At 43.2% G+C, this 21,369-nt stretch overlaps 1 long non-coding RNA gene across 1 annotated transcript; it reads left to right on the plus strand.

Annotated features, from left to right (window-relative positions):
* Positions 1 to 3,755: 3,755 nt before the first annotated feature.
* On the plus strand, positions 3,756 to 5,044 carry LOC147696885 (uncharacterized). The gene is made up of 2 exons (XR_015299121.1): positions 3,756 to 3,809; positions 4,480 to 5,044. It is a non-coding gene; the product is annotated as an uncharacterized LOC147696885 (long non-coding RNA).
* Positions 5,045 to 21,369: the final 16,325 nt, after the last annotated feature.

Genomic DNA, 21,369 nt, shown 5'->3' on the forward strand with positions numbered 1-21,369 from the left:
TATTAATCTTCCCAACGCCCGAAGCGCCAGCACACCTTTCCGAGGGTAGGTTTACAATTTACAAATGCTAGCATTTGTTAAATTAAGAAGCATAATAATAACAAATATTAATCCTTTTTTTATGTCTTCTATTTACATGTTTTTAATCATGAAAATGCAAAGAACACATTTTACCCAGTAACACTTTTTAAACTCTCCAACGTATGGAGATAATAATACCTTATACGTGTTACGATTGAAATCGAAACCTTTACAGCTTCACAGTTTGTAACTTTTCCGAACAAGTGCAGAAGAAAAACAGTTAAAACGTGAGCATGTGTAAACTGCAAAACGTGCCATCTAAATAGGCAACCCACAGCTTCCTTCCATAGACTACTACATAACCAAAAACTATATAAACTACACCTACTGTGCAAATAGTTTCGTTTTCGCGAGTTATTTCTGAGTCATCAATCTATGTTGCAGGATCCGTTTTCTAACATCGGATTCTCTTTTGGCATCAACAAACATATTCCAGAGTTGTAAGTTGTTTCAATATGGCATAGGCATAGTACTTAGTTATAATTGTTGGCTATTTATCAATATTTAAACCTTTATATGTAGAAAAAAAATGTTATTGCATGTTTTCCGCTTTTTCTCTGTAACGTCAGCAGCTTGTTTTTAGAAACAGATAGATTATAACAAACATTGCTCCTTTTCTGGCTCCTTTCACCTTATATATAGTGAGTTTTTATATTATAATATTGACACTGTACTTAGCTTGAGAGGTGTTGGTGACCCGTCGACGCAAACCCTAAACAATTACAATCAACGTCACCATCTTCCACTTGCTAATGTGTTTTCCCCTATAGATCACATACTGTTAATATGAATAATATAACATTAACAGTCTTGGTGATCTTAGTGGACTTCAAGATCCGTCGTCACAAAGAATACCCATAAGTAAGCAACGATACCGGCTTGCGATTTTCAGTCTATTTTCCCCTTGTGATCATGTGCTGTGAGAATATATACGTATTATAATTCTCACCGTCATGATCTCAGAGGAGTTTATGACCCGTCACCACGAAGATCAAACTTTTCCACCTCCTGGAGAAAAGAAGTTCAGTAAATAATTACTGCTCAAAAGTATTTCATTATGGATGTTCTGTTAAATACATAACTTTATTTTCCTTTTCTTTTTACTGTAACAATTGTATCAATCGTTATATTATAATAGATTGTCCTATTGCTACAGAAGAGGAATGGGATATTTTTCAGCGCCATCTATAATATAACTTTCAAATATTAAAAAGTACCTGATCAGATATTTTTTTCAAGAAACATATTTTACGAAACAGCAGAACAAAAAATATAGCTATCATGCATACTTTCTTACTTTAAATATTTAATAAACCCTACATTTCTGAATGGTATTTTCTAATTTCTATTCTTATTTACGGTTCCTATTCACCTTCTCTCTAAAGAATATATAGGACCTGTACTTTATATTATAAGAGTACCATCCTATATATTCTGTAGTGAGTATGTGATTTATTAGCGGAACAGTCTGCAACCTCTAAGCATTATGACAGCACGTTCCTTAATTGTACAGAATACAAATTTGAAAAATAATAATGCATGCATTTCTATGTAATAGGAAATCATTTGTATTTAATTGTTTTTCTCTTGATCTGAGATAGTGTAGTGTGGGAGTGTTTCTTGTAGCACTTCTATTCACCTTTATCTAAAAGTAACTGATGCCCTCTTACATCATCAAGAATGTGCGGCAACACTTTTACAAACTGTAGCACAAAGAAGAAGTATATAGCCACGCTTAACTGATATTTTATGAAATTCCATTTTTAATTGTCACCCCTTTCATATATACAGCGACAGTTTCTGAAGAAAGCTTAATTGTATTTGCTTAATAAAAACTGTTTCAAACCTAGAATGATTTTTTTGCTGCGGAACTACACCTCCCCGTCAGGAAAGTAAACACCACATTATAAGTAAATAGTACTCATAAGAAGTTTGTCACCTACAAACTTGATTTAAAAAAACCAGCGCAAGACACTGTCATTTTTCCGCCGTGATTTATACACCACACGGCAATTATATAAATGGCCCTTGAAACATTTAAAAAAAAAATGTTTCCCTCATAATCCCTCTCCACCACCTTATGGGCACTGTACAGAGTTAATAGTGTTCCTAACCTGCCCTCTACTACTTTCCTTTGGAAAATGCATCACAATATCACTGACAACAGTGAACCGTTCCCGCCCAATAAGGAGCAAACTTGAGCTCGGAACATTTTAGCCAATAAAGGGCCATATGTAGGTGGCCAAATACCGATCGGTAACACCGAAAAAGGCTCATTTTCGGTGTTACCGACAAATATGTAGCCATGTGAGATGTAGGTAATACCGAATAGGATCGATAATAACGAATCGGTAAAAACCTTCCGTCACCGAATCGGAATTACCGAAACAATGAGATCCGAATCGGTATAAACGATTCGGTAAAACCCCCAAATATGCTATGTAGCAAACCCCGGTATTACCGAATTTGGCCAAAATCGGTGATAACGATTCGCTAATTACCACGTTTCTGGAGCATGTGGTAATCAGGAGGAGTCTATATAAACACACCCAAAATGCATCTGTATGACCACAATGGCAGGCCTCTATCTCATAGCAAGGCGCCTACGGCTGGGAGCAGCAGGAATGAGGATCTGGAGACGTGAGGAGCAGGTGTACAGAGTACGCATCACTCTGTTCCAGTTGACAGACGCTGAAATCCACGAGAGATACAGATTGCACCCAGACACCATCCTGGAGCTAATACGGGACCTAACACCCTATCTGGAGCATCAGACACCAAGGGCCCACGCAATCCCCCCCCATGTCCAAGTACTCTGCTGCCTGCACCTGCTAGCATCAGGAAGTTTCCAGGGTGTGATAGCAGCAGTGGGTGGAGTATCACAGAGCTGCCTCTCCCGGATCTTCAACACCTTCCTAGATGCCATGATGGACAGAATGGAACATTACATATCCTTCCCCAGTACGCAGGTGGAGCTGCAGAGAACCAAGCTGGAGTTCTATCAAATTGCCCACTTCCCCCACGTGATCGGCTGCATCGATGGGACCCACATTCCCATCTGCCCACCTGCAGCAAGTGAATACATTTACAGGAACCGCAAATCCACCCACTCAATCAATGTGCAGGTGATCTGCAATGCCAAACACATTATCACAGACATTGTGGCCAAATACCCCGGGAGTACCCACGATGCTTACATCTTCAGGAACAGTGGCATACATACACGTCTGCTTGCTGGTGAATTTGCCGACGGACACATACTAGGTAAGTAAATGTCACACACCCTGATGTACACCCTGCCACAAGCTGTTGGTCACACCAATCAATGCCACTTACTTCTCTTCATAGGTGACAGCGCATATGCCCTCCGCCCGTATCTCCTCACACCATATCTGAACCCAACCACCCGAAGGGAGAGGAGATACAATGTGGCACATAGGAGCACACGCAACGTGGTGGAGCGCACTTTTGGTATGCTCAAAAGCAGATTCCGTTGCCTCCACAAAACAGGAGGTGCACGTCTGTACAGCCCCTTAAAATGTTGCAAGATTATTGCTACGTGTGCAATGCTACACAATCTGGCCACCAAAAAAGGAACTGCAGTGGAACTGACTGAGTCAGAGGACGAAGACGAGGACAACCCTCAGCCAGAGCCCAGCGCGGCTGGTGTTGCAATTGAACATGATGGGAGACATAGACGGGCAGAGATAACATCACACTACTTCTGAGTGAGTAACGACACTGAGGCATTTCCAATTACATGTACAGGTGTTTATTTGGCACACCTACAGCATTCTGAGCAATGTCCAATTGGACATGGGTTACATCACCCATCACATGCATGTGGACAGCCAGAGTCCTTCACTTCTTGCGTCCCCGTGCTGCACGTGCATGTTCCCCATCCACACTGCCTTGTGAGTGGGACCGTTCCTGTGCTGGGACAGTACGTCCACTACGCCTCCTGCACTCGGTGGGTGAGGGCGTGACGCTACCACGGCTGGAAGCCTCCTCACTGTCCCCCCCCCCTTCCATATTTGAGGCATTGGCATTCTGCATGAGCTCTAGCACTGAGGTCATGGACACCATCCCCCTGGCCACATCATTGCTGCAATGCGACATCTTCTCCTGCATGGCGATGGACCGGCGACACATCAGTGCTGTTGTACTGGCCAGCCGGTTCACCGACGACGTATAGTCTTGGAGCTTCACTCTCAGTCGGCGCATGCCAACACGGTCCTGCTGCAGCTGGCTGCACAGGTTGTCCACCGAGGTTGCTACCCTCTCCATCCCTGCAGACATTTTCTCCCCCATGGCACTGATACCCTCCTCCATCTTGTGCATATGTCTGTTTATGTCTGCCACCTCCCTGTGTAACGCCTTCATCTCCTTCCATTGCAGGCGCTGGACCTTCAGCATCTTTCCTTCCAGTCCAGCAAACACACTGCCACCCTGCTCATATTCCACTGGACTGACCGGCCTTGCCCTGCGGCGTCGTGATGAGATGTTCGCACCCTCGGATGCTGATCCAGCCCGCTCCCTGTTGGATCTCTCTACAATGGGACTTTGTTGGCGCTGGCTGCCCTCCTCCTCCGACTCCTCCATCTGCTGGAGAGTGATCACGGCACGCCTCCTGCCTGACTGGGGTTGTGGTGGTGGTGGTGATGGTGGTGGTGTAGGTGAACGTCGCAATGGTGACTGCGTGAGAGGGGATTGCGGCCCTCCCTGGCGCTGTGGTGATGTCTGTGGTGAACGATTGGCTGGCTGCGATGGCGCAGAGCTGGTGTTCCCTGCAGCCATGCTGTCTTCATCGTGCTCACTCCCCTCTGGCCTGGCTGACCTGCCTCTGCTGCCCTCAGCTGCACTGCGAGATGACTCGCCTGAAATGACACAAATGTAAATTTTCTCAATGCTCTGTCTGCAATGCCATTGCATTAAAGTACATGCCAACAGTGCACAGTGGTTATCCAGACCTGTCCAATTATGTTACCATGCTATTGTGTTAGCTGTCCTGACAGTCCTGATCATGATTTCACACTGACTACATCACCCAGTATGCATTGCAGGTAAGCAGTAAGACATGGTGTGGAGTGGGAGCACTTTTACCACTATGGGGGTTGGGGTTTGGGAGGGGTTAGGGCAGCATGCTGGGCATGCTTCTTACCTTGTTTTCTAGCTGCTCTGGCGGAGCTGTCTGCGTCTCCTATGCCACTCACACTCTCCCGCTGGATGGTGGACTCCACCATCTGTTCCAGTGGTGTTGGTACTGGGGCTCGATTTTTCCCTCCTCCTGTTTTCCCTGCCAGCCTATGTCTCTCTGCCATCCTCTGTTTTGCAGTTTTCCTGAGGTCGTACCACCTCTTTCTGATGTCCTCTATGGTGCGCAGGGTCACACCTATGGCATTGATCTTGTCCCGAATGCCACTCCATATTTGCCTCTTCTGTGCGTCTGGCACTTGGTGGGACTGGGCTCCAAACAGCTTGTGGTACACTTGGGTGACTTCCTCAATCAGGATCTCAAGCTCCTTGTCGCTGAACTTGAGTTTTCTTTTTCTGTCACCTCCCTCCTTCTCCTTGTCCTGGCTTGCCATTGCAATGCTTGTTCTGTTTTTCTTCTCTTTTCTTTTTCTGGTCTATGTTGCTGCTGCCTCCTCAGCTCTCCTGCCTGCCTGCCTCACAGTGAGCTCCAGGCCCTGTGCACCTGGCTGGGTGTGGCAACTTCCTGTTTGGGGAGTAAATGGGTGTATCAGGATTGGCTGATTCACCAAAACGCTGTTTTTCGAATTACCGATTCGGTATTTCCGATTTTGGGTGTGGATTCGGTAAAACCGAATCGGTATTAGCCTTTCGGTATGCATTTTTATTACCGATCTGGTCACAATCGGTATTTAATACCGATTAGGAACGATTCGGTAATGTTTACCGAATATTTACCTACATCGCGTTTACCTCATTCTTAATACCGATTCGGTATGATTCGGTATTACGGAGTCGGTATTTGGAATTTACCTACATATGGCCCAAAATGTCCAAGTTGTTCCACAGACGAGCAAGGAATGACTGCCAAAACTTCTACTTTTAATACTTCACAGCCAATGAACACTAAGCTTTATAAAGTCCCGCTTGGAGCACGTTACCCTAATACTCTCCGAACAGGAAGGAATCGCTTACAAAACTTTTCCACTGACTTCTTCTACGACTAATGGTTCCTATGAAAAAAAAGTATATAAATCTCCAGCACAGTAACTATTTCAATTAGCAACATATTGTGGTGAACTTCTAACCTCTGTACTCACGCAAGTAATCCATGAACTGTTACTATGGTAACAGGCAGAAAGGTACTTGCTGTACAAAAAACTGTTATATTTACCCTCTACAAGACAGAAAGGAAAGCAAAATTCCACATTTAGAACCCCCTTGCACAGTTTTTTTAATAAAAAGAGGGACGGGGGGGAGGCGGTCCCCGAAACTCCGGGGGGACATGAGCCCCCTGCATACATATAGTTAAAGACCCGGGGGGGTAGCGATCGCCACGCAGGGGGGACTCTCTGGGCCCCCCATTATGAAAAAAAATTGCCCTGGGATTTGGCCCCCGTGGAGGCTTACCAATAAAGCGGGCTTCGCCTTTTTTTTTCTTTTTCGCCCAAAACGTGTACGCCGCGTTCTAAAAAATAAAATAATAATTCCGCATGACGTCATGTACGGCACCCGGTACACGTACGGCGCAAACGTTTCTAATTGTTCAAAAACATATATTTATGTATTTAATGTACATATTAAGGGAAGACATCATCTGGGATAATCATGAAAATAGTTTTTTAAAACTTTAAATAAGCGAATATTACTTTTAAAAGCAATTACGGAAATCACGGTCGTACGGCGTAAGAGCAAAGATGGTTTGAAGAGGTATACATTTTATAAAACAATATAGTACTGCACACTAAAGGAGAAAAGCCAGCACAATTATTGACCCCTCTCCCAACATTTAAAAGCCCCTGGGGGAGGTGGTAAATTAATCGTGACGTTAGTACAGCTTACTGTGCTTACGCTGCCAGGAAAACACAACAATAGTACAAGACCCAGATTTCCTTTGTAGTGATTTCTTAGTTGCAGGTCTAGTTGTCAGATTGACACACACACTCCCTCATGGCTGCTATACAACCACACCACACCCATCCAGCGCATTTGTCAGTAGTAGTACACACGTCACCCTATGTATAAAAAAGACAGAGCGCACGTGTTGTACGCCATTTTTGAGTTGATCCCAAAGTACCGAACAAGGGGCCCACTACTACATGCTTGGCCTCTTTGGGCACTGAGTTGGTGGTGCCTGAAGCACTGAGCGGGTGAAGAACTTGCGATGATGATGATGGGAGCAGGAGTATGTCATTAGCCATAGAGATATCAAGACTCGGCACCATATATGAGACTTCTTTGTTGGAGATCGGAACTACATCATGAAGAAGGTGTCTTTTCCATGAAAAGGTGAGCAGTGAGGCTTGAGTATGCATGGGAAGGAGTCAAAGGGTTGTAGCAGGCTAAATACAAAGTATTTTAGACAAACGCATATAGTGTATTAATTTACATGTATACATTTTTTTCCCAATAGCAGGAACATTTTTATAATCGCTGAAATGTCCGGAATATTACCAATACAAACAGTTTGTAGAAATGTGAGGAGAAACGTGTATAAAAGCGCAATGCTATCTAACTCCAAATTAATATAGTAACAATTACCAATCATAACATCTTTCTTTTAATATCTTTTAGATGTAGACCTTCAGGATGGATTATGTAACAAGGACTACGGCAATGGCACAAGGTGAGCAAAGAAGCTTGTTTCCGAAAGAACAACAAGTTATCTGTGAAAGGAGAGAATGTGTAGTATGCTGCAGGCGTGCAAAATACACATTGGGCTAACAAGGCTTCAGCTAGGATGAGATAGCTTCCTGGGCCCACAAGCAGTTGCACCGAGTTCTTCACAGGTCTTTTAAGGACATTTTGCTTGTCAATGAGGCTTTGATGTCCCCGTACCCGCTTACAGCCCCTGCAGCTCCACTCTTCTTTTTGCTTGAAGTTAAGCCCCTCCCCCAATTTTTTTTTCTAATTTTCTAGCCCACCTCCATATTTTTGACTGTGGTTGTGCCTCTGGCTTCAGGCAACCTCCCTGTCATGTGTGTCTCTCCCACGTTTTAATGTCCTTTTTACTCTCTTTTTCTTTCTTACTCTCTCACATTGTTTCTCTTTCTTTTTTAAGTTTTGGATGCTGCTATCTCCAGTCTGCTGTATAAAACCTTATCTGACTTGAAGTGGTGAACTCTCTTGGTTACACTGAAGGCTTCTTCAACACGTAGAGAACCCTCTTTCAATCACGCCAATGGCAGTAGGTGAACAAAGAATTTTGTTTCCGAAACAACAAAATTTGTGAAATGAGAGAGTGGGTAGTGTGCAGCAGCTTGACTGAGTAGAAATGTATAATTACCTCCGAGCAGTGACAACAGATAGGTTACAACACTCTGAGAAACAGATCTACAAGCTTATTGCGTCACTTTTGTGTCACTTTTAAAATGGGAAAAGTGGCGCAAGGAGCTGGTAAATCTGTGTCTGACTTTTCAAGAAAAAATCTCAACTCCAGACTCTGCGAGACAGTTTTAATGTTGTTTTCTCTCTTTCTCTCTCTTACTCTCTGAGACATCATTTCGCCTTTCTCTACTGTCTACTTTGACGTATAGAAGCAGAGTTGAATTGAAGTTGTGAACTCTGGTGGCCGCAGTGTTTATACAAGGTAGACACCACTTGAACGCGGAACTATAACAGAATTGAAATGTACTAGGCACACTGCACACGTCAAATCGTAGTGTTACCTTCACTTGTAATGCTTCACCTTATTTAGTCACATCTACATAACTTTAAACTCTTTTTTTCTTTTTTGTTTTAGCAGATTACTGTTGTACATAAAAGATATCCTTGAGTCAGGAATATAATTCAGTTACTTTTATTCATGTTGAGTTGTTGGTCCAGATCATAAGATGGTAATATAAAGAACCCCACCAGGAGTGGCCTCCCTGTCACTCAGCCTGCCTGCCACCAACTGCCAGTCCACTACAGGCCAAGCCCCCAACAGTCTACGATGTCACCGTGTATTCTAACAGTGACATCATGTGAGCCACAGGGAAATCCCTACCAGGGGAAAAGAGACATATACCACATATAACATATCTCCTTTCTTTAGGGAAGTAACAAAAGAAAGCAATACCAACATCAACGGAAATAAACATCAAAGTAGAGCATGCATACTCAAAACATAACATTCACAATGTGAAAGAAAGTATTGACATACATACTCAAATCATTCGTAAATAAGCAAATAAATGGCACGTACACCATCCCTATTTCTCATAAAGGAGGGCAAAACCAGACCTGTGCCATGAAGATACGTGCACCTAAAAACACAAAATGTAACAGGTAAAGGAAAAAGAAATTAGAGAAACGCATGTATAACATAAGTAAACCTGACCTCCCAGGCTCGCTTATGCATCATAGATCCAGTCAATGGCAACAAAAGAAAAGATGGAAGAAACAGGAGCCGCAAAGTTAACAGCGAACCGGCACTGAAGAACAACAAAATGATAGGACCATAACAAGAATGTAGAAACATGCGTGACAACTGGTACACAACAAAGAAGACACCAGTAAGAAAACAGGGATACACTCACCCACAAGTTACAGGGATACACTCACCCATAAATACAACAAGAACGTAACAGGATTTACAAGAATACCTTAACCAGTAACTGCATAACTAAGCAATCAAAATGAACTGGGACACACTAAATTGTGCAGATTACAGGATTTTCCTCACCCAGATATTTAAATAATCAATAATGAACTGGGACGCACTCACACATGCACATTACAGGATTTACCTCACCCAAATACTTAAATAATCATGAATGAACTGGGACACACTAAATTGTGCACATTACAGGATTTTCCTCACCCAAATACTTAAATAATCAAGAATGAACTGGGACACACTAAATTGTGCACATTACAGGATTTCCCTCACCCAAATATTTAAATAATCAATAATGAACTGGGACACACTAAATTGTGCACATTACAGGATTTCCCTCACCCAGGACTATCCTTACCCAAATACAATAAGAAAATTACCAAAATTACACTGTGTGCATAAGAATCATTACTGAGACACACACAGACCCAAAAGCAAACAACTAGGGCACACACCACCATTTATAACAAAATCAGAGTGATGGAGCAAGTATTCGCACGTCACGCGACTTGCTTGTATTCAAGAACCTCACATAACTTTAACTTTGTAATCAACCTGTTTTGTCTTACTAATATTGCACATTTTACACTACATGGGGTGTCCCAGAGACGCTTGCCTATGTGTTTATTAATCGTAATACGCTTGCCTTTAAAATGGTTGCTGCTTTGCGGAAATTTAGTCTGTGCATGCGTCGGTCATACCCATGTGAGGCGCACTCGCAGTTCTGGAGGGAATTTGTTGCTCATGCGCAATACTGCTAAAATTATATTATAAAGTAAGGGGTGTAGTATAGCCAATCATGGTATACAGTGTATTCATTTTTTCTGTATTTCTAAATTGTTTTCGCTTACTTTTCATGTATTGTATTCTTTGGGCCTGGGAGATGCTTACTACTCCATATTTGAAGCTCATATGGTCCCAGTCACGTGATGGGGGAAAAGAAAGCCATGCAGCAGTGGAACTCAGCCAGCTGGCAGCCGAAGCCAAGATGCTCATGAGAATCGACCTGTAACCCAGCAGGACGAAGCCGAACTGTACCTGCAATTGCAACATTTGTAATACACTGTTGTGTACCATATTGTTCTCTGTTAAACATATGCCATGGGAAGTTATAATTTAAGGGGTGGGTTCGAAAATGAATACTAAGCCTGAGAACCTCTAAAATTTAGGTGGTGTGATGACTTAAAAGAAAGCGCCCAGGAGTATAAAGAAGTAAACCAAATCACCCGCACCGCTAAATCAATGCAACACAGGAGATTCTCAAAGGATGAGGAAATAACCCATCAGTCACCATTCGGATCCGCCCTTCATCATTTGGGATTTTATCCGAACCACCCGTCTGAGAAAATCAGTGCCACACTCAGAGGTCAACCCAGTGGTTAGGGGGTCCCTCAGAGGGTATGAACACTAACAGTGTGGTCTGCCACTCGATGATAATGAGTGGACAAATACATGGGACTGGGGTGTGCAGTGCAAAGAAAAGTGAGTAAGAAAAAGAAACCAAGAAAAAAGAGTGTATTAAAATTGGTTTAGAAAAGGCACAAGATAATATTTATTCCGTGCGGGCCTTCAGCACCAAGATTAAAATTATGTGCGACCTAAAGTAGTCTGATTATGTAGACTGCCTGAGGTTGGGATGGTCAACATGTTTCTGCAATATAGGGACTGCTACGTCCTTGCATTCATCAGGACCAAAACTGAACAATTTGAGCTACTGCACAACGTGAAAATAATAATGAGTGAAGTGAATGAGAGTAACACAAGGAAATGTAAAACAAGTGCTTACAGTCACCTGAATATTCCGCGTGCCCTTACGATCACTGTGGAAAGAGAAAGGGGATAAGGGGTATGGGTATAACTATCAATAACTCATGGGCTATGAAGTAAGTCCATAGTCTATGGATCAATCCAAAAGTCACACTACGGGAATTGATCTAAGTGCTCTTGATAATAGAGCCAGTTGATATACATTTGGGAAGAGATTTCATTTGCCCAAAAAATCGTGTAGTCCTTACCTTGATCTGTAAGGTAGACTGGCCTCACCCCACCTGGCAGCGGCTCAGGGGAAGATGAAGTACCGCTCTAAAAAACATGCAAGCCACATGTCAATTACAGTATGCACAAGACAGAACACCTCTCTCTGTCAGTAGCCGGTTTGCAAAAGGGACTTGCATCCCTCGTTATTAGTGCTCTCCCCTTAAGTTACCGAGAAAGAACTCCCTCGCAACCACGGAACTCGTGCCAGAAAAGGACAGCTTGGCGGCAAACGAAGGGGCTACATGGCTCAAAATGAAAGGGGCTCGCCTTACCTTTCCGTCGGTACTCCGGGGCCGGCGTCCTGGCCGACTGGGGAGGTACCGAACGGAAGGCGCGAGGCTGGTTATAACACGCGCTACAATTGGTCACGTAATCACGTGGGGCGCTTGGCCGCGCGACGTGATTGGTTAAGATGATAAAGAGAATGCTAAATGCGCGCTCATTGGCTAACCCGTCTTAGGCCAGTGAATGGTCATAGACAGACCACGAGGGGGAAGTAAACAATAACAAAAGCCGATGGCATAACGAGCGAGAATGCGGAGCAACTGCTGGACACAAAAAAGAACGCCCTAGAGAACAATTATCTGCAGGGTGTATTGTCACATGGGTGTCAACTGTACTAGTGGTAGAATATGAAACCCTCGGTAATTTAAAATGCGAACAACCAAAAAAGAGAGAGAGAGTATCACATACAGTATAATGAATGGGCCACTGAAGATGTAGTTTGTAGGGCCATTGTGTTGGTCTCAGAAAGGGGACAGAAAAATTTATTCTGCTGCTCATGTTGTTATATCAATGACAATAGAACCATGGGTTACACGTGAGAGTGTCGCCTGCAATGTAAACCCTTGAAGGAATAGTTGAGGGGCCACTATGTTAATCTGTGGACGACTGACAGTGTTGTTATCTCAGTGGTAGTCGATCCACAGCAAAAACAAGAGGTGGTCAAAGGTATCGAAAAAAAGGCTATAGTGTGGACCAAGGAATATCATCATTTAAACCCTCTTTATGTGTCTTGAGTTTTAGTACCCATTTTTGCTCTTTTTTCATTAGGTACTTAGCTACGTCTGATGTATGAGTCGGAATAAATGGTTGTTCCAAGACAGTCCACTGGAATTCCGTGGCTAGATGTTTTGCCTCCAAAAAATGTGCAGTCAATTTAGTCGCTTGTCTAGCGCAGCGGATGGTACTCTTGTGTTCCGAAATCCGTATGCGGACCTTCCGTGTGGTCATGCGCACGTACTTAAGGCCGCAGGGGCAGGTAATTGAGTAGATCAAATGATCGCTGTTGCATGTGGTAAATTTTAACTGCTTCCAGGGTCTTGAGGTACCAATATCAATCTCCAATGATTTTGTAGTCTGGGCACACACCTGGCAATTGCCGCAGGGATGATGTCCCTGAACAGGAGGGAGATTCCACAGTGAACCTATTGCTCTTGGAGGGTCTTCACGTGGTCTGGTATGCACCAGTCTATCTCTAAGATTTGGGCCCCTCTTGAATGAAACCAGGGGGCGGGGAAGAGTTAAACGGCCAGAGTTTAGTATTGGCCAGTGTTTTTTGACCATACTTTGAATACTATTGGAAAGATTCCCAAAGGTATGCACAAAGGTGAGGCGATCCAACGTCGCCTTGGGGGGTCTCGGTTCCAGCAAAGCTTCACGATTGTTGTTCACTGCCCTTTTCATGGACCTTTGCACAAGTCGAGGGGGATATTTGCGAGCAACCAGCTGCGTGCTCAATTCATCAGAATGTTTTTCAAAAGCTGCCTTAGTTGAACAGTTCCTGTGAACCCGTAGGAACTGGCTAAAGGGAAGGCTCTCTTTTAGTGCTTTCGGATGGTTACTGTCAAAAAGTAACAAAGAGTTCCTGGCAGTGGGCTTCCTATAGAGTTCAGTTTGCAGCCCTTCAGGTCTAGCAGTGATGAGAAGGTCAAGAAAAGCCAATTCATGTCGACCGATTTCGACAGTGAACTTGAGATGGTTATTTCTGCTGTTAAGCCAGCCCAGGAATTCCAAACAACTATCACAAGAGCCTCTCCACACAACAAAGACGTCATCGATATACCTTTTCCAGGTCTTAAGGTTATCGATGAAGGGATTCAGGTCATTCAGTACGTGATTTTGTTCGAAGGAATGGACGTAAAGATTTGCTTAGCTGGGGGCATAAATGCTCCCCATGCTGGTACCCGATGTTTGCAAGTAAACCTGTTCTTCGAATTGAAAGAAATTTTGTTTCATGGCCAAAGTGGCACAGGCCATTATAAATTGGACGGGAGTGATGCTGTTCAATTCCCTGGAGTCAAGAAGTTGGTGCACAACGTCCAGTGTCTCATCCTGCGGGATGGAGGTATAGAGTGCCTCCACGTCAAAAGAGACTAGGAGGTCAGTATCCATATCAAATTCGAGGTCAGGTATAAGTCTTAACAAATCAGTGGTGTCTTTGAGATAGGTGGGCCTCTCCTGCACCATCGGTCTTAAAAAGTAATCCACAAAGGTGGACAGAGGTTCCAGGGCTGATCCTATCCCAGAAATTATGGGGCGTCCTGGAGGCGGTCGAAGCTCTTTATGAACCTTTGGTAAGGTGTAGAAGTATGGCATCTTCGGGTGTTCAGTGCATAAGTACAGGGCTTCAGCTGGTGTGACCCATCCCTCAGAGGAGGCTTCTTCAACCAGTGTCTTAATGTTACATTTCAATTCGTCGGTAGGATCATAGTTCAAAGGAGAGTAGGCATTTCGCATGTTCAGTTGTCTGAGACACTCAGCTCGGTACACTTCAGTGTCCAGTATGACAATTGACCCACCCTTGTTGGCTGGTTTTATTGTTAGGTCCTTATTCTCAGTCAGAGTTTTAAGTGCTAGGTGGTATGGTTTGGGCAAGTTATGAAAAACGTTATGTCGGGCAGTAAAGAGGTCATCCATCTCTTTCTCAAGTGCCTGTTCATAGGCCAAGACTTGGGGAGGCATTAAGTGAGTAGGAGGAGTGAAAGTTGACTTGCATTTTAGTCCTGTGTTGACATCATCTTCACTCTGCAAGGAGGATTCTTTATCAGCGAAGAAGAAATGCAGTCTAATCTTCCTCAGGAACCTTGCAAGCTCCAAGCGGGTTTCGAACTCATCATTCTGATGAGTAGGCACAAAGCCCAGTCCTTTGTTGAGGGCTGCTTCCTCAATGGGAGTCAGAGTATGTCTACTCAAGTTCATAACTATACTGGGGCTGCACTGCTCTGTCCGGCCTCCTTGTTCTTGGACGTGTTGCTCCTCAGTATCCTCCCTTCTGTTGAGGTTGATGGGGGGCTGAAGTGAACCTGAGGTTGTGTGTTTCCTCTTCTTCTCCCTCAGGATCTGCCCCGGCCAAACCCTAAAAAAGGCTGGCCGTTAAAGTTATTTGTTGGAAAACTCCCAGGGAAGTTTGTCATATTAGGTCCCATAGGCTGTTGGAAAGGACCTGGTTGTTGCGGTGGAAAGAAAGGATGCATGCCGCCAAAATGCCACGGGTTAGGCGGCCACCATTGTTGTGGTTGGTTGCCCCTCCAGTTATTCCTAAAGTTTCTTTTACCTTGCCCTCGGCCTCGTGTGTTGGAATTATCACTGCCGGTATCACTCCCTGAGGAGTTATCACCGGAGCTCGATGTGCTGTACGTTGAACCCTTTCTGCGGCCAGTGGTACTGTAATCAGGGGGGTGTAGGTATCACTTGAGTATGGATACACTCTCTCAAATTTAAACTTTTCAAGGTCTTTCTTGAATTTATCCATTTTGACCGTCAGTGTATGTTCTCTAAAATCTCTGTTGTTCTTATTGGAGTCATCCAGGTTCTTACTAAAGACCTTAGGGGCTATAGTGGTCTTAATTTTGGATTCAAGAATTTGGATTTCTATAAGCATGGCATCAGCTATGCGTTTGGAGGTTTGAATGATGAGAATCAACCAATCTCTGGTGCATCTCCAGGCTATAAGGGACCAGTTTTTCAAGAACTCCCTATCAGTTCTTGAAAAACTGGGCCCTTATAGCCTTGTTTTTGCTGTGGATCAACTACCACTAAGATAACAACACTGTCAGTAGGATATATACTTGTATCCTCGTCCACAGATTAACATAGTGGCCCCTCAACTATTCCTTCAAGGGTTTACATTGCAGGCGACACTCTCACGTGTAACCCATGGTTCTATTGTCATTGATATAACAACATGAGCAGCAGAATACATTTTTCTGTCCCCTTTCTGAGACCAACACACTGGCCCTACAAACTACATCTTCAGTGGCCCATTCATTATACTGTATGTGATACTCTCTCTCTCTTTTTTGGTTGTCCGCATTTTAAATTACCGAGGGTTTCATATTCTACCACTAGTACAGTTGACACCCATGTGACAATACACCCTGCAGATAATTGTTCTCTAGGGCGTTCTTTTTTGTGTCCAGCAGTTGCTCCGCATTCTCGCTCGTTATGCCATCGGCTTTTGTTATTGTTTACTTCCCCCTCGTGGTCTGTCTATGACCATTCACTGGCCTAAGACGGGTTAGCCAATGAGCGCGCATTTAGCATTCTCTTTATCATCTTAACCAATCACGTCGCGCGGCCAAGCGCCCCACGTGATTACGTGACCAATTGTAGCGCGTGTTATAACTAGCCTCGCGCCTTCCGTTCGGTACCTCCCCAGTCGGCCAGGACGCCGGCCCCGGAGTACCGACGGAAAGGTAAGGCGAGCCCCTTTCATTTTGAGCCATGTAGCCCCTTCGTTTACCGCCAAGCTGTCCTTTTCTGGCACGAGTTCCGTGGTTGCGAGGGAGTTCTTTCTCGGTAACTTAAGGGGAGAGCACTAATAACGAGGGATGCAAGTCCCTTTTGCAAACCGGCTACTGACAGAGAGAGGTGTTCTGTCTTGTGCATACTGTAATTGACATGTGACTTGCATGTTTTTTAGAGTGGTGCTTCATCTTCCCCTGAGCCGCTGCCAGGTGGGGTGAGGCCAGTCTACCTTACAGATCAAGGTAAGGACTACACGATTTTTTGGGCAAATGACATCTCTTCCCAAATGCATAACAACTGGCTCAATTATCAAGAGCGCTTAGATCAATTCCCGTAGTGTGACTTTTGGATTGATCCATAGACTATGGACTTACTTCATAGCCCATGAGTTATTGATAGTTATACCCATACCCCTTATCCCCTTTCTCTTTCCACAGTGATCGACACTGATCGTAAGGGCACGCGGAATATTCAGGTGACTGTAAGCACTTGTTTTACATTTCCTTGTGTTACTCTCATTCACTTCACTCATTATTATTTTCACGTTGTGCAGTAGCTCAAATTGTTCAGTTTCGGTCCTGATGAATGCAAGGACGTAGCAGTCCCTATATTGCAGAAACATGTTGACCATCCCAACCTCAGGCAGTCTACATAATCAGAGTACTTTAGGTCGCACATAATTTTAATCTTGGTGCTGAAGGCCCGCACGGAATAAATATTATCTTGTGCCTATTCTAAACCAATTTTAATACACTCTTTTTTCTTGGTTTCTTTTTCTTACTCACTTGTCTTTGCACTGCGCACCCCAGTCCCATGTATTTGTCCACTCATTATCATCGAGTGGCAGACCACACTGTTAGTGTTCATACCCTCTGAGGGACCCCCTAACCACCGGGTTGACCTCTGAGTGTGGCACTGATTTTCTCAGACCGGTGGTTCGGATAAAATCCCAAATGATGAAGGGCGGATCCGAATGGTGACTGATGGGTTATTTCCTCATCCTTTGAGAATCTCCTGTGTTGCATTGATTTAGCGGTGCGGGTGATTTGGTTTACTTCTTTATACTCCTGGGCGCTTTCTTTTGAGACCCTCTGGTATCTAGTGTTATTTACAAGTTCTCTGGGGATTGTATCCAGATTGTGGTCTATAAACCTCCCCTAGGTCCTCCCCCACCGTAGTGTTTTTTGGTGTGATGACTTAACCTCCTCCTCTGTCCATCAGAAGTTGGGGATCCTTTCACTTCCAACATTGGTGGGTGGTACACTGACCCAAAAACAGTATAACTAGCCTAGGTTTAGCTAGAGAAATTGTCCGACTTGTCTGAATAGCTGACCTGTCACTGACCCAACGAACTCTATAGGTGACTGATACAGAGAGCTGCGGAGCACTCTGTCCGTATTTTCCACAGACTCAGTCGGCTATGTCCCGGGTCGGATTCAAGCTTGTTTTCATACAGGCAATTCAAAAACTCTACATTAGTCCTCGGGCTATGGTGATGGTCAACGGCTGTATCTCTAAAAAACTAAAAATCTCGAGAGGAACTAGGCAGGGATGCCCGTGTTCCCCGTTGCTGTTCGCTATTTACATTAATCCGTTTATTAGGAGATTGGAATATAATAGGAATATAACTGCTATCTCGACACATGGATATTCAACAAAGACTCTTGCATATGCCGATGATATCGCCATTGTCACTGCTAATCCAAACTTGGCTATGCCTACTATTGAGCTGGAGGCTGTAAGATTCGGGAAAGTTTCAGGATATGCCCTGAATCAAGGGAAAACCCAAATAATTATCAATAACAAATGTGATATAGCAGATCCACGCATAACAGAATCAGCTACTTATCTAGGGTCACTATTACATCTGAATTAGGGAAATTAGTCGACCTGAACCTTAAACCCTCACTAAATAAAATACAAAAAGATCTCCGCCGTATTAATAATTTACATCTCTCTTTGATAGGACGGGTGAATGCATTAAAAATGGTCTACTTTCCAAAACTCTTGTACATATTTAGAGCCATTAATCTAGAAATTTCAGACCAGTGGTTTAAAAAAATGGAGCGTATTTTCACGAACTTTGTCTGGTCGTACACACAGCCCCGCCACGCCTATAAACTGCTGACACTTCCCGAAGAAAGAGGAGGATTAGCCCTTCCAAATCTTAAGTTATATTACTGGGCAACAGTTTTGTTATATAGTCATGAACTTCTTCATCTTGATGGGACAGGGACAGAAATGAATAATGATGCCCCTTCAATCCACCAAATAATACTGGGCGATAGAAGCACTGGCTATCTGTGGAGATATCTCTTCGATAGCTACCATAAAAAAGTGAGATTAAAAACACTCATAGGAACCTTCAAGGTTTGGAAATCTGTGAGGAAAATGATAGGTTTGGCACGTTTATCTTTTTACACCCCCATATAAAATAATCCCTCCTTACCGGAAATATTTAAAGATACCTACATCAATAGGTAGAATACAGCCGGAATTACTCATATAGGGTGTTTTTTTTCCTCAGAGGGGCTATATTCTTTTGAATTTTTGAAAGGTAAGTATCATTTGGAATGGAGAGACTTCTTCAAATATCTCCAAATAAGAGATTTTCTGTCACGACGTATAGAGGGAGAGGGCACACTGATTAAAAACGCCATAGCCGACATTTTAAGCGACTCTCAGAAAAAAACTCAGGATTGGGGGGTTATATCAGCTGTTATTGATGATATGCAGAAAATTACTCAGAAATGGCAAAGTAAAATCACTATTTCCACAGAAGAATTTCAATATGCATATGGCCTTTCGCAAACTGTTCTTATGTCGACGAAACTACAAACACAATTTTATAAAATATGTTTTTTTTATGTATTATACTCCGGACAAAATTGCTAAATGGGGCAGTGGGAGAGGTACATGTTGTTTTAGATATAATTTATCAAATGCGGACTGTGTACACATCTTCTCATCCTGTCCCAGTTTAACTCCTCTTAAGTCAAAAATTGAACATTTCCTCTCATCAATTCTCAAAATAGTGGTTACCCTATCTGATCAAACAGTTGTTCTGGGCGTCACAAATCGTACCAACCAGAATTTCGGCCATGAACTGATTTTTATCTCGATGGCAGTACTAAGAATTTGCATAGCATCAGCCTGGCTAGATCCCTTGGCCCCCTCGTATCAACAGTGGTTTTCAAGAATGTTAGCCATCTTTAATCTAAAAATGGCAATATATAAAACAAAAGGTAGGAAGCGTAGGACCAAAGGGTTAAGAATCTGGTCACCTTTAATAGAATGGTCTCAATCTCAATTACATATATAGTAACAACCTGGTTGTAATGATTTAACTTTCACGTGTACCTTTGTAACCTGAAGTTCATCCGTTTTTTAATGATTATCTGATAATACTTTAGTTTACATTTTACTTTTATTACATATATGTTTTATGGTTTCCTTTTGTTACATATAAAACCTGCCCAACCGGAGGGGGGGGGGGGGGGGGAGGGTGTTGTTATATGTGTTGTGTCGTCTTGTCTTTTTTTGTATAAAATCTAATAAAGATATTTAAAAAAAAAAAAGACTCAGTCGGAGTTTGGGAAACCTTAAGTGCTGGCGAAGCACTTTGCTGGGAGATTCAAGAACCCAATCGGGGTTATTGGCAGATTCCTTGCAGAGATGGAGGAGCGCAGGCGTTGCAACCGAAGCTGCAGGTGTTGGTCGTACCCTTTGGTGAGCCCGGTCTTGATCCAAATCCTGGGGTTATCCTGTCCTGACTGTCCATGAGTGGTACCTGCTCGCCTACTGGCAGCCTAAGTTCTTGAGGGTCCTTTCCCGCCTTTTCCAACTGACCCGTGGCCAGGGTTGGTCTTCATTCTGTCCTAGGTAAATATAAACTCTACGTGGGTGTTTGTCTTCCTAACTTCCCTCTCTCGTCTCTAATAAAGCATAATTGCCTACGTTCTTTTTCCCTGTTTCTCTATAAATAAGATTTTTCATGCATTGTTGTCTATTAGGATGTTCCATTTTTCTCCCTAGCTTTAGTCAATTACTGTTCTGTTTACACATATAGTATGTTCCATTCTTACCTTCCCTATAGAAAATAAGTACATCTAGATAAATCAAACTGCATAAGTTTCGTTTCACTGGAACCGTTAGTGAATTTCGAAAGTCAACTTTGATGAGTATGTTCCCTTTCTTTACCTGCCTTTAGTGAATTGTGAAAGTCTGTTAATCTAAAAATAGCGTGTTCCTTATTTTTCCCTTCCTTTATTTTCCGATTTCTAAATGATTCTTACTCTCATTCATAGCTATACAATATTTCTAATTCTAGTTATAGACAGTCTGATTTGTGTTAATTTGTGGCTCATGACATATGATGATGATAATAATAATTAGATAAAGGTTTTGAAAATGTCTTGAGTCTGTGGTCATTATAAAGAATATAAACGTCATTCAATGTATATATGGTATTAGCGTTGTCTATTTGTCCCACAGCTAGCTCTCTGATCCATTGTGATCTTAGGTACCTGTGACGAGGATTGGTAAGTCAGGTACACGAAGATAGAAAAGAAGTGAAACTGAATTGCTGATAATAGTGTGTAGGTTACCTGATTAAAGTATAAATGAAAAATTATTTTTATGGGCCCAAGTGTGCATAAGGTTTAGTCGGGTGACCTGCGGGCTCTATCAAGAGCACTTAACCAACCCAA

Source organism: Lissotriton vulgaris, chromosome 8 (genome assembly GCF_964263255.1).
Source record: "Lissotriton vulgaris chromosome 8, aLisVul1.2, whole genome shotgun sequence".
In the NCBI taxonomy this organism is placed as follows: domain Eukaryota; kingdom Metazoa; phylum Chordata; class Amphibia; order Caudata; family Salamandridae; genus Lissotriton; species Lissotriton vulgaris.